This window comes from Pollachius pollachius (genome assembly GCF_949987615.1).
Source record: "Pollachius pollachius genome assembly, chromosome: 7".
NCBI classification, from domain to species: Eukaryota; Metazoa; Chordata; class Actinopteri; order Gadiformes; family Gadidae; genus Pollachius; species Pollachius pollachius.
The window spans coordinates 3,430,475-3,443,478 of NC_136940.1; the positions used below are offsets into that span (position 1 = coordinate 3,430,475).

General features: G+C 48.4%; 1 protein-coding gene across 1 annotated transcript in view; it reads left to right on the top strand.

The window, feature by feature from the left end:
- LOC307077828 (uncharacterized protein) overlaps positions 1-13,004 on the top strand; it is a gene marked incomplete at its 3' end in the record, with an annotated part of 30,636 nt that overhangs the window by 16,008 nt on the left and 1,624 nt on the right. The gene's annotated exons all lie outside the window — the stretch shown is intronic.

Here is a 13,004-nt window from a genome sequence, read left to right on the forward strand (position 1 = left end):
GTTTACGACTTGCGGTTTGTTTACGACTTGCGGTTTGTTTACGACTTGCGGTTTGTTTACGACTTGCGGTTAGATTCCTTCTTGCCGTTAGATTCTGACTTGCGGTTTTATACCAACTTGCGGTTTGATTCCAACTTGCGGTTTGTTTACGACTTGCGGTTAGTTTCCGTCTTGTGGTTAGTTTACGACTTGTGGTTCGATTCTGACTTGCGGTTCGTTTCCGACTTGCGGTTTGATTCCGAACTGTGGTTCGAGCCGTTCGGTTGCTGTGTGTCTGCCCTGTCCATTGGTGCACGATGTATGAACATGTGTGTATATACGCACAGGTCAGCTGATTCAAATATTGCTCCATTTATTTAAGAAATATATTTGTTGAAATTCTCTTTTATATATTTATATTTTGGCAAAGATCCCGACAGAAATCAATCAGTGAAGTGCCCTGATGGTTTGTTTTAAGTCCCGTGTCACTGGCCTGTGATTAGTACATCCGATCATTTCATTAAACCCAATTGAAATGATTGGCTTACACCGGCCTGACCACCTGTTCACATCCTGCTGACCTCGGGTCTAGCAGAGGTCCTATGAACATCCTTACTGTACCAACAGCGATATATTGGTTCTCTTTATTCCGACAAATGTCCTTATTGTTAGTCGCTTTGGATAAAAACATCTGCAAAATGCCCTAAATGTAAAAATGTAAATGCCATTGGTCAGCGGTCTGTGGCGTCCCCATTAGTTGGCAGAGTTGTTGAGGCCTTTTTATGGTCCCACGTTCCCGCAACGCAATGACCACGCAGACGCTTCAACGCAGTCTTGAATGTTTATGGTTCTGCGTCGGGTTTTAGTTAGTGGACCAATCACAGCCCTTACTGCTGCATCGCCTCGACGGAAGGTTACGATTTTTGGGAGGCGCACATCCGGCCCTTGGGGTGGATGCAAGGGATCCATAACCCCCTTGCGTTGCGTGAACGTGGAACCTTAAAGAGCCCTTTAGAGTGGTTAACGGTGTTCAACTGGGTTCTGGGTTCGAGTCCCCAAGGGCTGCAGTCTACCTTGAGCAAGGAGCCCTTGAGAAAGATGCCTGTTCCCTACCTGCTCCCTGATGACATGTATCTGAATTCTGTGGTTTGTCTGGATAGAGTTTTCATCATAAATCCCTGTTTGAAACATGCCGGTCCACTTACAGTCAATCTCATTTAACTCAAGTCATTTGGAACAATATTAGTATTGGGGAGACGAAATACTTCCCGGTATCACTATGACAGGAATACATGTAGACCCATACTGTACATATTTAATAAACCCCTCTCCGTGGATCAGTGAGGGTAATTTTAACCACGTGTGAATTTGTGTGTGTGCATGTATATATACACCGGGGTATTTGCTTCATCATCCATTGTCCGGGGTGCTGAGCGGCCCTGCCGGCTCCGGTAGCGTATTGGGTGTAGCTGGCCCGAGTTATTCTGGAACGCGCCCGCAGATGCATTCTTGGGATTTTGCGAAGCCAGTTTAACAGCTGAACCGGGCTGCTGAAACGGCATATCACGCTGGGAACATTTGATTCCCACACCTTGGCGTGTTTTTTTTTTTTTTCTTGCCCCCCTTCCCCCGCTCTCGTTCGCGCGGAGAAGGAGCAGCTCCGTGGCGCGCCGCGGAATTAGCACCCGACGCTATGCTATGCTAACGGAGCTGTTGTGTGTGAGGGGCCCCCCGGGGCCCCCGCCTGTCGTGTGTTGGAGCAGACGACTTTATTTCAACACGGAGTTGATTGTTTTTGCTCGATGGCTCGCGTCGCTCACGCGTGGTAGTCACGTAACCTAGTAGCGGACGCCGGTACGATTCCGGCCCGTGTCTGCACTGCCCTGTCCGTTAGTGCGCGATGATAAGAAATACAAAAACATGTTTTTTGTCGAGCAGATTGTGATAATATTGTGAAAAAAAAGCTTAAGTCTTAGTCTCGAAGAATAAAAACTCACTTCAATGCAAGCTATTTATTTTTAAAATCTAAATCGCTTTCATCTATTTCAATCAGTTTGCATAACCAAATGAAACTGTGTGTGTGTGTGTGTGTGTGTGTGCGCGCGCGTGTGTGTGTGGCGATAGCTAACAAATACTTCTTGAAGTTATTGTTGAAGGCGGCTTAGCGACCCAGGCTAATATTTAGGACAAAGGTTGCGTGTAGAATTATTGAAGTTGTTGGTGTTGAGTTCTTACAATTCACACTGCTAACGCGATGGAGTGTGTGTGTGTGTGTTTATAGGTGACCTTGTGTATGTCTTCTAAGTGGGTCAGTGTATCTCCGAAGACAAGCTGTACGTAGCATTGTCTTCATCGCAAACAGGGAGTTAGCATATGAGACTATATGACTCATTAAAGGGGGAAGTTCTTCAAAATCTGTCAAGCGAAAAACTGTAGTGATTAATGCATTCATTATGGAGACTCAGTAGCTGGGGCTGCATCATGTATTGACGTGTTTGGTGTGTGTGTGTGACTCCTAGCCTTCATGGTTTTCTCGCCTGGCCACAGACTGCAGTGATGGAGCCGGTGTTTATGAAAATGACAGTGTTCACAGTGGATGAGTTTCATGAAACATATACTCACTGACCCTCAGAGCTCCCCACCCATGTTTTGAATTAAAGCCTCCCAACAATTGATGTTGTGTGCGTGTGTGTGTGTGTGTGTGTAGTGCAGGCAAAATATCGGATAACCGCAACAGAACTAGTCAGGTCAGTTATGTTTTATCAGTTCTTAACTGTCTTGTTCCCTGTTGACACACACAACACACACACACGCATACACACACACACACACGCATACACACACACATACACACACACAACACAATGGATGTTTTTGTACAGTCTTGTCTTTCGTTGGCCTGTTTGTTTAGATAATGCAAATCAGTGCGTAACGTATGTGTTTTGCGTTGCATAAATTATAGCGGAGAAGAACAAATATGCAATGAAAGAAAACATTTTGTTCCCCTGCTGTATTGTCTTTAGGGGAGGTGGCTAGGGAAGGGTTAAGGGGTGGTGGCTAGGTAAGGGTTAAGGGGAGGTGGCTAGGTAAGGATTAAGGGGTGGTGACTATGTAAGGATTAAGGGGTGGTGGCTAGTTTAAGGGTAAAACAGAGGTGGCTAGGTTAAGGGTTAAGGGGAGGTGGCTAGAGAATGGTTAAGGGGAGATGGCTACATAAGGGTTAAGGAGAGGTGGCTAGGTTAAGGGTTAAGGGGAGGTGACTAGTGAAAGGTTAAGGGGAGGTGGCTAGGTTAAGGGTGAAGGGGAGTTGGCTAGGTTAAGGGTTAAGGGGAGGTGGCTTAGTTAAGGGTTAAGCAGAGGTGGCTAGGTTAAGGGCTATGGGGAGGTGGCTAGGTTAAGGGGAGGTGGCTCAGTTAAGGGTTATGGGGAGGTGGCTAGGTTAAGGGGAGGTGGCTAGGTTAAGGGCTAAGGGGAGGTGGCTAGGTTAAGGGCTAAGGGGAGGTGGCTAGGTTAAGGGGAGGTGGCTAGGTTAAGGGAAGGTGGCTAGGTTAATGTTAAGGGGAGGTGGCCAGGGAAGGGTTAATGTTTATTTTGGGCTGTTGGATGACTCTTGTTGGTATGTGCCTGAGGGACATTGATTATGTGAGCGGTCTGGAGCAGTGGTCTTCGGACTCTGTACGTCTCTATCAGGCGGCTGCAGTCTGCTGCGCGTCCAAACTGAAAACCGTCCTCTCTCTCTATCTCTCTCTACAGATCTCCCTCTTGCTCTTCCTCTGCCTCGGGCTTCCCCCCGTTTGTCTTTGTCTCTCACCTAAGCTCTTTTCACAAAGTTCCCTCTTTCTCTTCTCTTTCTCACATTTTAGTCTTTCGTTATTTCTTTTTTTTATCTCTCTCTCTCTCTCTCTCTCTCTCTCTCTCTCTCTCTCTCTCTCTCTCTCTCTCTCTCTCTCTCTCTCTCTCTCTCTCTCTCTCTCTCTCTCTCTCTCTCTCTCTCTCTCTCTCTCTCTCTCTCTCTCTCTCTCTCTCTCTCTCTCTCTCTCTCTGGCCCGTTCTAAAAACAGAAACTCAGGTGCAGTTAGCCCCGGGCGACAGCGTAATTGAACAGGAATGCCTCATAAAGCCCCCCAACTCTTAACCAGCCCAACTGCAGTGCTACACCCCCAACCCCACCCAGCCCCACCCCCAACCCCACATTAAAGGCCCCAAAAGCACAAACATCTCATTACTGTGTGGGTGTGCGCGTGCGTGCATGCTCGGTGGCTGTTGGGAGTGACATTTCATACTGAAGGTTTTATTACTGTTATTCCAGCGATAACCGCCGCGCCCCCCTCCGTCCCACCCCAGACGTACACCTGCCCCCCACCCCTGTATCAGTGTCACATGCGTAGCTTTGCAATGCAAAACAAGTTCCATTTCCCCTAATTCCAGGAAACACATGTCCTCTCCCACAGACACTAAAACGTGTGGAGCCCTTCCAGCTTCCCTGGCACTGCTGCCAGCCAGCTCCTCGCAATCGTGGGTGGTGGTAGTGGAGTTTTTGATGGAGGAGGTGGATGTGCTGGTGGTGGTGGAGGTGGAGTTTGAGGAGGGCTTGTGGTGGTGGAGTAGGTGTTTTGCAACCCTAGTGACTGTAAGGCTAGGATAGGTGGAAGGAAAGGTGATTTGTCCTGTGAGACTCTTCTCTCTGACCCCCCCATCCCCCCGGGGGCTCAGACAATCAGCAACAGAATTCCAGGGGATGGAATCATTAACGGGCGACTGCTGAATCCCGCTCTGAAACCTCACATCAAAGAAAGGGCATCAGCCCCGTTAGTTCTGACATCACATGTGCACTGTTTAGCTACTGAATCTGGGCCACACGTCTCGGGAGTTTGATGGAGCGTCTAATAGGTTCAGTCTTTTTTTTCAAACCTTTATTAGCTCGGTGTTGCTCCGTGCCAGCACTTGTTTAATCGAGCCAACGGTTTGATGTTCGTCGCCTCATTAGCATCCGATTAATCAGGAGCGCCCTAAACCGTCAGCGCGTCTTCGTCAAGGTTTCTGATTAATTATTAACCCTGGATGGTGCACTCTAGACATTCCTCCTACGTTCCTCTCTTGTCTCGCACAATCCCACCTCTCCCTGGTTTATATATGCTGATCTACACAAGCGTGTTTTCACCCGCGTCGCTCCGATGAACGACACAGAAACCCCGCCTTGGAGCGGCGGCCGAGGCCCGGACGCGATGCCTTGCCAAGTGGGTCGGCGGCGGCGGCGGCGGCGGCAATGTGCTGTTGATCCTCCTGGGATCTGTTGTGACCCCCGGGGTCGCCCCGAACACCGAACACCGAACACCGAACAGCGCGCTCCAACCTCCACCTCCACCTCCGCGTATCGATGTCCAGCCCCGTGCCTAAGCCCTCTCCCCCAGCCCGCCGAGGGGCCTTTGAAGTCCCCTGTCCCCGGTTCCCTCCTCCTATGCTGGGGCTTTATAGGCAGACCGGACAGATGGAGCCCAGATGGACAGTGAGGCGGACTGGAGGCTCTTTAAAAATGCATGGCAGTCATCATGTCCGGGGCCTGAATGGGTGGGCGGGCATTAAACATTGATCTGCCCCGACGCACGCTAACGCATGCACGTGCACACCCACACACACGCGGACGGATACACACATGCAGATAGCACACACACACACTCAGGTCCGCGCACACATACATGTATGCATACACATACATGTATGCATACACATACACACACAACCACGCACACACACACACACACAGACACACGCACAAATGTATACACACATGCACACACATACACATACACACACACACACATACATATGCATTTACACACACACACACACACACACACACACACACACTGACACATGGCAGTAAGGGGACGGGGGGAGGGGGGAAGGGGAGAGCTCTTAGTGACCACAGGAAGTGGGGGGTGAACTGAAGGGGAGCCAATCAGAGGGGACACTTATTGGGATTGCCTATTAAGCAGATAGTGCTGACGTAGCGTCCTCCTGAGCTGCTCCGGCTCCCCTCCCGGTCAGCAGACCGGTGTCGCCGTACGGGGGCGGGCATGGATCTAACCCCCCACCCCCTCCCTGAGAAACATGATCACAAGACACGGCCAACTGAAATGTAAAGACTACACTTGCAGTGGGGCCGTATTTTAGTGAAAGAACGACGAGGGAGACGAAGTGAAACGACGTCCAACAAAAACAACAACAACAACATCAACTGCAACGCGTTGAATTTAAGTTGTGTATCGTAATGGAACAAAGCGATATAAATAAATTATTTACGTTGCGCGTTGGTTCCAGGAACTCCTCCCCTCTCCCCCTCTCTGGAGCCAGGCTAAATGTGAAGCCCTTTATTAATAAGCACAGCCTTGTTTGGTGCGAGCAATACATCGGAGGCCTTTTATTAATACGCCCGTTTGAAGGAATGTGAGCACAAGGCTTTTCCACGCAGGGGGATTTGTGAGGCCAATCGCTTTTACGGCTATTAATGTTTTAAGTTGTGTGGCGAGGCAGGGGGGAACAAGTGTTCCTTTGTGCGTTGCGCGCGGGGCCTCGGGCAATAAAAAGCGGCCGTAAAATGAATCCAGAGGGCTCGAAGGGAAATTGATCCGCAGGGGAAGTGAGAAAGGAGGAGAGGCATCTCCTGGTTTAGCTCGTCCAGTGAAGCTGTTCCTTAAAGCGCTTCAATTAAAACCAAAGAGACACAAGTCAACAAGTAAACCGACCGTAGAAACAACAACAATGGCAGGCTTCGAGTCAGAGCTTCCTGCTCTCTCTCCTCATGTGGGGAGGGGGGGGGCAAGGCGAGTGGGTCGGGGAGGAAACAGTGGGTTTCTTTCAAAACAAGGGATTGTAGGGAGTGCACCTTGATGCAGCGCCAAGCTCCGACGTGTAGGCAGAAGCACGCAGAGGTTTTGGCGCGTGAAGCATCTTGGAGCGGGTCCAGCGCAGAGCGCACGTGGCGGCGGGAGCCAGGAGGGAATTCTGTGAAATTGGCAGGAGCTCAATGTGAGCGTAGGAGGGGCCGCCGGCAGGAATGTAAACAAAGATTGCATAAATCCTGCGGCTAGCGAGTTCTAAACCGCGACTGATCGGGGAGAAAACTGTGTTTCCCCCCACCAATCAGGGTTTAGCTTTTTATGTTGGTTTCTCCCCACAAATCAGGGTTTAGTTTTTCAGGTCTGTTTCTCCCTACCCATCTGGGTTTCGCTTTTCAGATTGGTTTCTCCCAACCAATCAGGGTCTTGTTTTTTATGTTGGTTTCTCCCAACCAATCAGGGTCTAGTTTTTTATGTCGGTTTCTCCAAACCAATTGCGGTTTAGCTTTTCAGGTCTGCTTGTATGCGTTTCGGTCTCTTACGTACGTAACGCCGTGGTCATGTTTCGCCTGTGCTTCCTTATCAGCGTCCGATTGAACCGCCCATCCTCCCGACGACCCGCCATCAAAGTGGCCGACAGAGGAAGAGCAAATCAAAGATCGTCTCCACCCCCTCCAGAAACCATAGAAACTGGCTGACACACACATATATCAATAAGCTATATATATATATATATATATATATATATACCTGCTGCATATTTTAATAAGCGTTGCGGCATACTGCTCGTTTTTCTCACGTCTAGTATATATATATATATATATATATATATATATGTGTTATATCTGTTCTGACAATGCAATCCTCTGTGTCGTCGGACTTCGCTGTGCAGGCAACAGAAACACTATGGTCCTGCGTTCATGTCTTCCAACAATGAATCAAGGACCCTTTCTAAAGGCCCTCAGTCGCTCGGCCTTCGGCCAAGACAGACGACAGAGAGCACTCCTTTGTGTTCCATCGCCTTGAGAGGTCTTTCAAAGAACGCAGTGAAAAGTGCAGATTCCTTTAAAGCCCAAGGCGGGTGAGAGATTGAGCACAGGTCAGAGATTGATAAGGCTGCTTTTATTGCACTTATTTCAAGGTCTGCTTGGCTTTATTTATTTGCTAATGCCCTGTGCAGGAACACAGCTCTCTGTGCTGCAACACCGCCTGCGGGACAAAGGGTCTGTGTACTTGGGTGGAACACACATTCTATAGTTCCATGGCCTTTTATAAGGGAACCGATTACAAACAGTCGAACTGACTGCCTCAGCAAAGCCCAGTTTCACCAGGACAAATGAACACAAACACAACACGAACACGCGCTCTCCATCACGTTAGTTGCCCGTTCACAGCAACGCCGCAGATGAGAGATATTTGGTCCTGGGAGGGGGGGAACCAAACGTCCGGTTCTTATCGCGGGCCTCAGTGGCGACTGGAACCCGGACGATGCCAGTCACGGTTCTGGTCGCGTCCTGCTACATGTAAACATCGGAACAGGCCCCGCCCATCGCGACGGAACATCTCGGCTGATCTCTGCCTCGGGTCTCGCTGTCGGGAGACTGTTGTTATCAGGGCATCTCCCTGGCGCCACTCCTGCTCCGATGGGGACTTTACTTTGAATTCTTAAGCCGTGATAAGCTACGCCAATGTGACGCAATGAAATAACTATAAAACAAAATATATATATTATATATTTTTAATAATTTGGAATAAATTATTAATTTATGATTGATGAGGATTAATGATTATTTGAAGATGGAAGTCTTTTTTATACTTTATTTTAATTGTAACTATTAATATTTTTATATTATTGTTATTATAGGATAGTCTGTGGAGGTTAAACATGGCATCGGGTCATTTAAAGGGTGTTTTCATGAAGTGGGGGATCGCAGGTGATAGTTAGTGCCTAACAATTGTGGGTTTGATGGCATAGGGCCTTCAGACAAACAATACTTTGCTGGCCTGGCACATTTTACTTGCATTATGGTTTGGTGATGTAGTGACATGCTGTGCTTTTCATTGGCCACAAGGCTACGAGGCAACATTAATAAATGTGGATCCACATTTGTTTGAAGTTGATTGGGCTATTCCTCAGCCAATCACAGTGAGGCTCTGAGGTCACAGGGGGCCTAGATTATGGAGCTTCTGAGCAAGCTTTTCAATGTTTGTGTGTGTGTGTGTGTGTGTGTGTGTGTGCACCTGTGTGTGTCTGTGTTCGGTGTGTGTGCGTGCATGTGTTTGTGTGTGTGTGTGAACGTATCTGTGTACGTGTGTGTGTGTGTGTGTGTACGTATGTGACAGAGATAGAGATGGTATTTCCCCATTTTGAGGAACACACTGGAACCCTATCTGCCCAGGTGGTGTGTGACCTATTGATTTGGTGACTGGCTGACTTAGTAAGCCGCGTACAAATACGCAGAGGCTTGCTGTTGCTCGTGACCAACGTGTCCACGTTGGATTAAAAACCACTTTAACTCTGTTCACACTCAGTCGCGGGGGTCGGGTTACGGAGACGGCCACTAAAAATACCGGCCTGACTGCTTCTGGGTCAGGCCGGCTAAGAGGATGGTCGCAAGCACATGTGACCGGGATGTCCATCGACGCTCCCCTTACGCCAGGCCAGGGGTCATGTGACTGATGACATGTGATGTCATGTGATCATTGGGTCTTCATTAACAGTAGAAGAATACCTTGGGCTTTAGGGTTAGGGAGTGTTGTATAAGGCTGGCCTGGGAAGCCCTTTGAGAGTGTAACTGTGATGAAGGGCCATACACACGCACAATTGACTGGACTGTAGGTCTAACCAAAAATGAGTGCCCAACGTTCAAGTTCTCCTGTTTTGAATTGGGTCTAAGCCAAAGCTAAGCTGATGGCTAGCTCCAGTCATGAGTGAGGGATAGCGGTGCTTAGAGTTGTTGGTTGTGGTTGCCTATATTCTGAATAGGGAAGTGAAGTCTTATCACAAGCCGGTCTCTGGATGTGCTGACTAATGCCAGGTGTGTCAATCAAAGTTTCTGATTTGAAATGTCGGGCCCTAGTTGATTCGTCGATTCGTCGAGTCTATTAATTCCTTCACATAACTCTGAACAGATTTTTGTGACTCAAACAACTTGAAATTCGTTTACTGTTCAAAGCCCTGCTAACAAAGATTTTGGTTCAAAACGGGGGCATAAATGCGGACAATTGGGTGGGCTTGGGAACCAGGCGGAACAGGTACAGGCTCAGGACAGGTCTGGCTTCTTTGGGGCTGATCTCAGATCTCAGATCTCATCTGGATACATCTGAATGGACGGGGAGGCTTTGTGTGCATGTGTCTGCTGTAATCCTATGATCATGATTAATCTGATTCTTGTGTCAACAGAGCATCATTTCCATTAGTAGTGTGGTGTCTCAGCTTGACCTCGCCCAGCTCTCTGTCAAACAAACCTCCAGGTATCTGGCGGTGTGTGCATGTGTATATTTGTGTCTCATGAAGTGTTAGTTAATTAATTAAGCACATAAAGACGACGCCAGGTGTGGAATCAAAGTCAAATAAACCCACTGTAAATGGCGCCAACTGCCTTCGCACCGCCAAATGTCAAAGAAAAAACAAGTTGACAAATGACATTTATAAAACCGCACGGTCAAGTCATTCGTTTGACGGGTGAAATAAATCCCTTAATGCGTATTGATATATCTCAGCCTCAGTGATTGGTTGTGTCCCTTTTTAAGGGTAATTCGTACCTTGAATGTGAAGGTTTAATGCTGACAGAGGTTTTTATTGACCTTAAAACTAGTCTTTAAATGGTTACGCAATTTTTTACCTTCATCTCCTCCCACCTCCTCTCCTCCTTTGCTTTGACCTCCATTTCCTCCTCCTCTCTGCTTCTCCATTTTCTGCTCCTTTCTCCTTCATCGCACCTTCTCTTCCTCTCCTCTAGCTCCTTCCTCCTCTCTCCTTTCCTTCACCTCCCTTCCACCCTCTTTCTCCTCCTTCCCCCTCCTGCTCTCCTTCCCTACCATTACTTCCCATCCCCCAATTGCGTGTGTGTGTGTGTGTGTGCGTGTGTGCGTGCATTTGCGTGCGTGCTTGCTTTCCTTTTGGTTATGTCCCTACACAGGTGTATGTAAGTTGCGATAACACCTTTGGATATTTACCGTGTTCACTATTATTTTTTGTGAATCTGATCTGATAAATATTTACTATTTATCAGATTCACCTTTGGCTATTGACCGTGCTTCAAATGTAGAGTACTGTGTTTGTTATGTATTTTGCACACTCAACAACATGTCAACAACCCCCCAACGCACACACACACACACAAACACACACACACACACACACACACACACACACACACACACACACACACACACACACACACACACACACACACACACACACCCTCCCTCTGTGTGAGCATGCGGTTACGTCGTGACGCTCTAATTATGTGTTATGTGACACTTGCGTGTGGATTGTATGCGTTGCAGACAGCCCCTATGTTGCCGTTGTTTAATTTTTCATCACCCGGGGGCCCTTCCAGATGTACACAGGCCTGTGAACGTCGGTCTGAACCTCTGCTTTGCCTGACCACACACGACAGCGCTTTTGCTGCTACGGCAACCAGTTTGCTAGCAGGTGGCCGCGTACTGTTTGGGCTCGACGCAAAACGCCACTGTCTCCCCAAGCGAAAGCCAGTCTCTCTCTCTCGTGGGTCGGAGGGGGGGCGGGAGGAGGTGAAACCCAAAAGACACTGAAGCCAGCCGGGAGAGGCTGTTTGGCTTTACTACTTAGTCTGAGTATGTTCTACCAAAACAAAAGCGTGAAACTGAATTCAAACGTTTATGGAGAGGGGGATGTCAGCGGCCCTAGGGTTTAAATTGAGTAATAGTTAGCTGGTGCACAGGGGACTTCCTCAAAGGGGGAATTTGGTTGGTTTCATGTGTTGTTTTAAAGCATTGGTCTGTGCATTTGGTGGCCTTGAACACGTGCTCTTACCCACGCAGCTCTGTTTGAGTTTGAACCCATTAACCCTCAGAGACGATAGACTGGTTATTAGCTCCCCACAGCCCGGGCTAAAGCTAGGCTATCATAGAGGTATACTGTTCATTAGGTTCCTGTAGCCAGGGCTAACACAAGGCCTTCATAGAAGATAGCCTATTCATTAGGTACCTAAAGCCAGAGCTAACGCAAGTCTTTCATAGAGATAGCCTGTTCATTAGTTTGCTACAGCTTGGGCTAAAACTAGTCCTTCATAAAACATTGCCACGTCATTAGTTTGCTACAGCCAGGGCTAATGCTAGTCCTTTATAGAACATAGTCTTGTAATTAAGTTCATACAGCCAGGGCCAACATAAGTCCTACATAGAGATAGCCTGTTCATTAGGTACCTATAGCCAGGGCTAACACTAGTTGTTCATAGAGATAGCCTGTTCGTTATGTTCATACAGCTTGTTCTAATCTTAGTATTCACTAGAAGTGTGAAAAGCACCTTCAAAACCATTAACCATTGTTTTTATCCACTCACTTCCAGTATTCTGCGTCACATAATGCAACACCACATCCCATAAAACGTGTGTTTGTGTGTGTGTGTGTGTGTGGGGGGGGGGGGGGGGGGGGGGGGGTGGGGGGGGGGTGGGCTGACTTGATGACGTCCCCCATATTCGACCCAAGAAAACACCTCAAGAAATGTTTCTGGCCCTTCCAGGCGTCTTGTTAAAATGGACCCGTGAAGGCGTTAGGGTCCTGAACCCCTTAATGGCAGAGAATTCCCCATAACTTCTCGCGTTATTTGTGTCCATGTGGGGGGCGGAGACGTGACTCACAAACCAGCCAATTCCGTCGGTCCGACCCGACTGCTCTATAGTTTATCGAGGCCCCTATATGGGCGTAAGGATCATGAAGCAACAACTCACAGCTCTACCCGTTGACCCAGTTTCCTGGCATTTCTTCTGAGTGACAGCGCTAGCACACGGCTAGAGAGAGAGAGAGAGAGAGAGAGGGAGAGAGAGCGTGCACGTGGAGGGGAGTGTGCACGTGAGAGAGGCCCCTGGGCTGGTGTGCGTCTTCTAGATTTGACTCTATAGGCCCCTGATAACCGCACCCACCTTGTGTAGATAAACAGCTGTGTGTGTAGGGTCGTTTGGATATGTATACACTCTGTA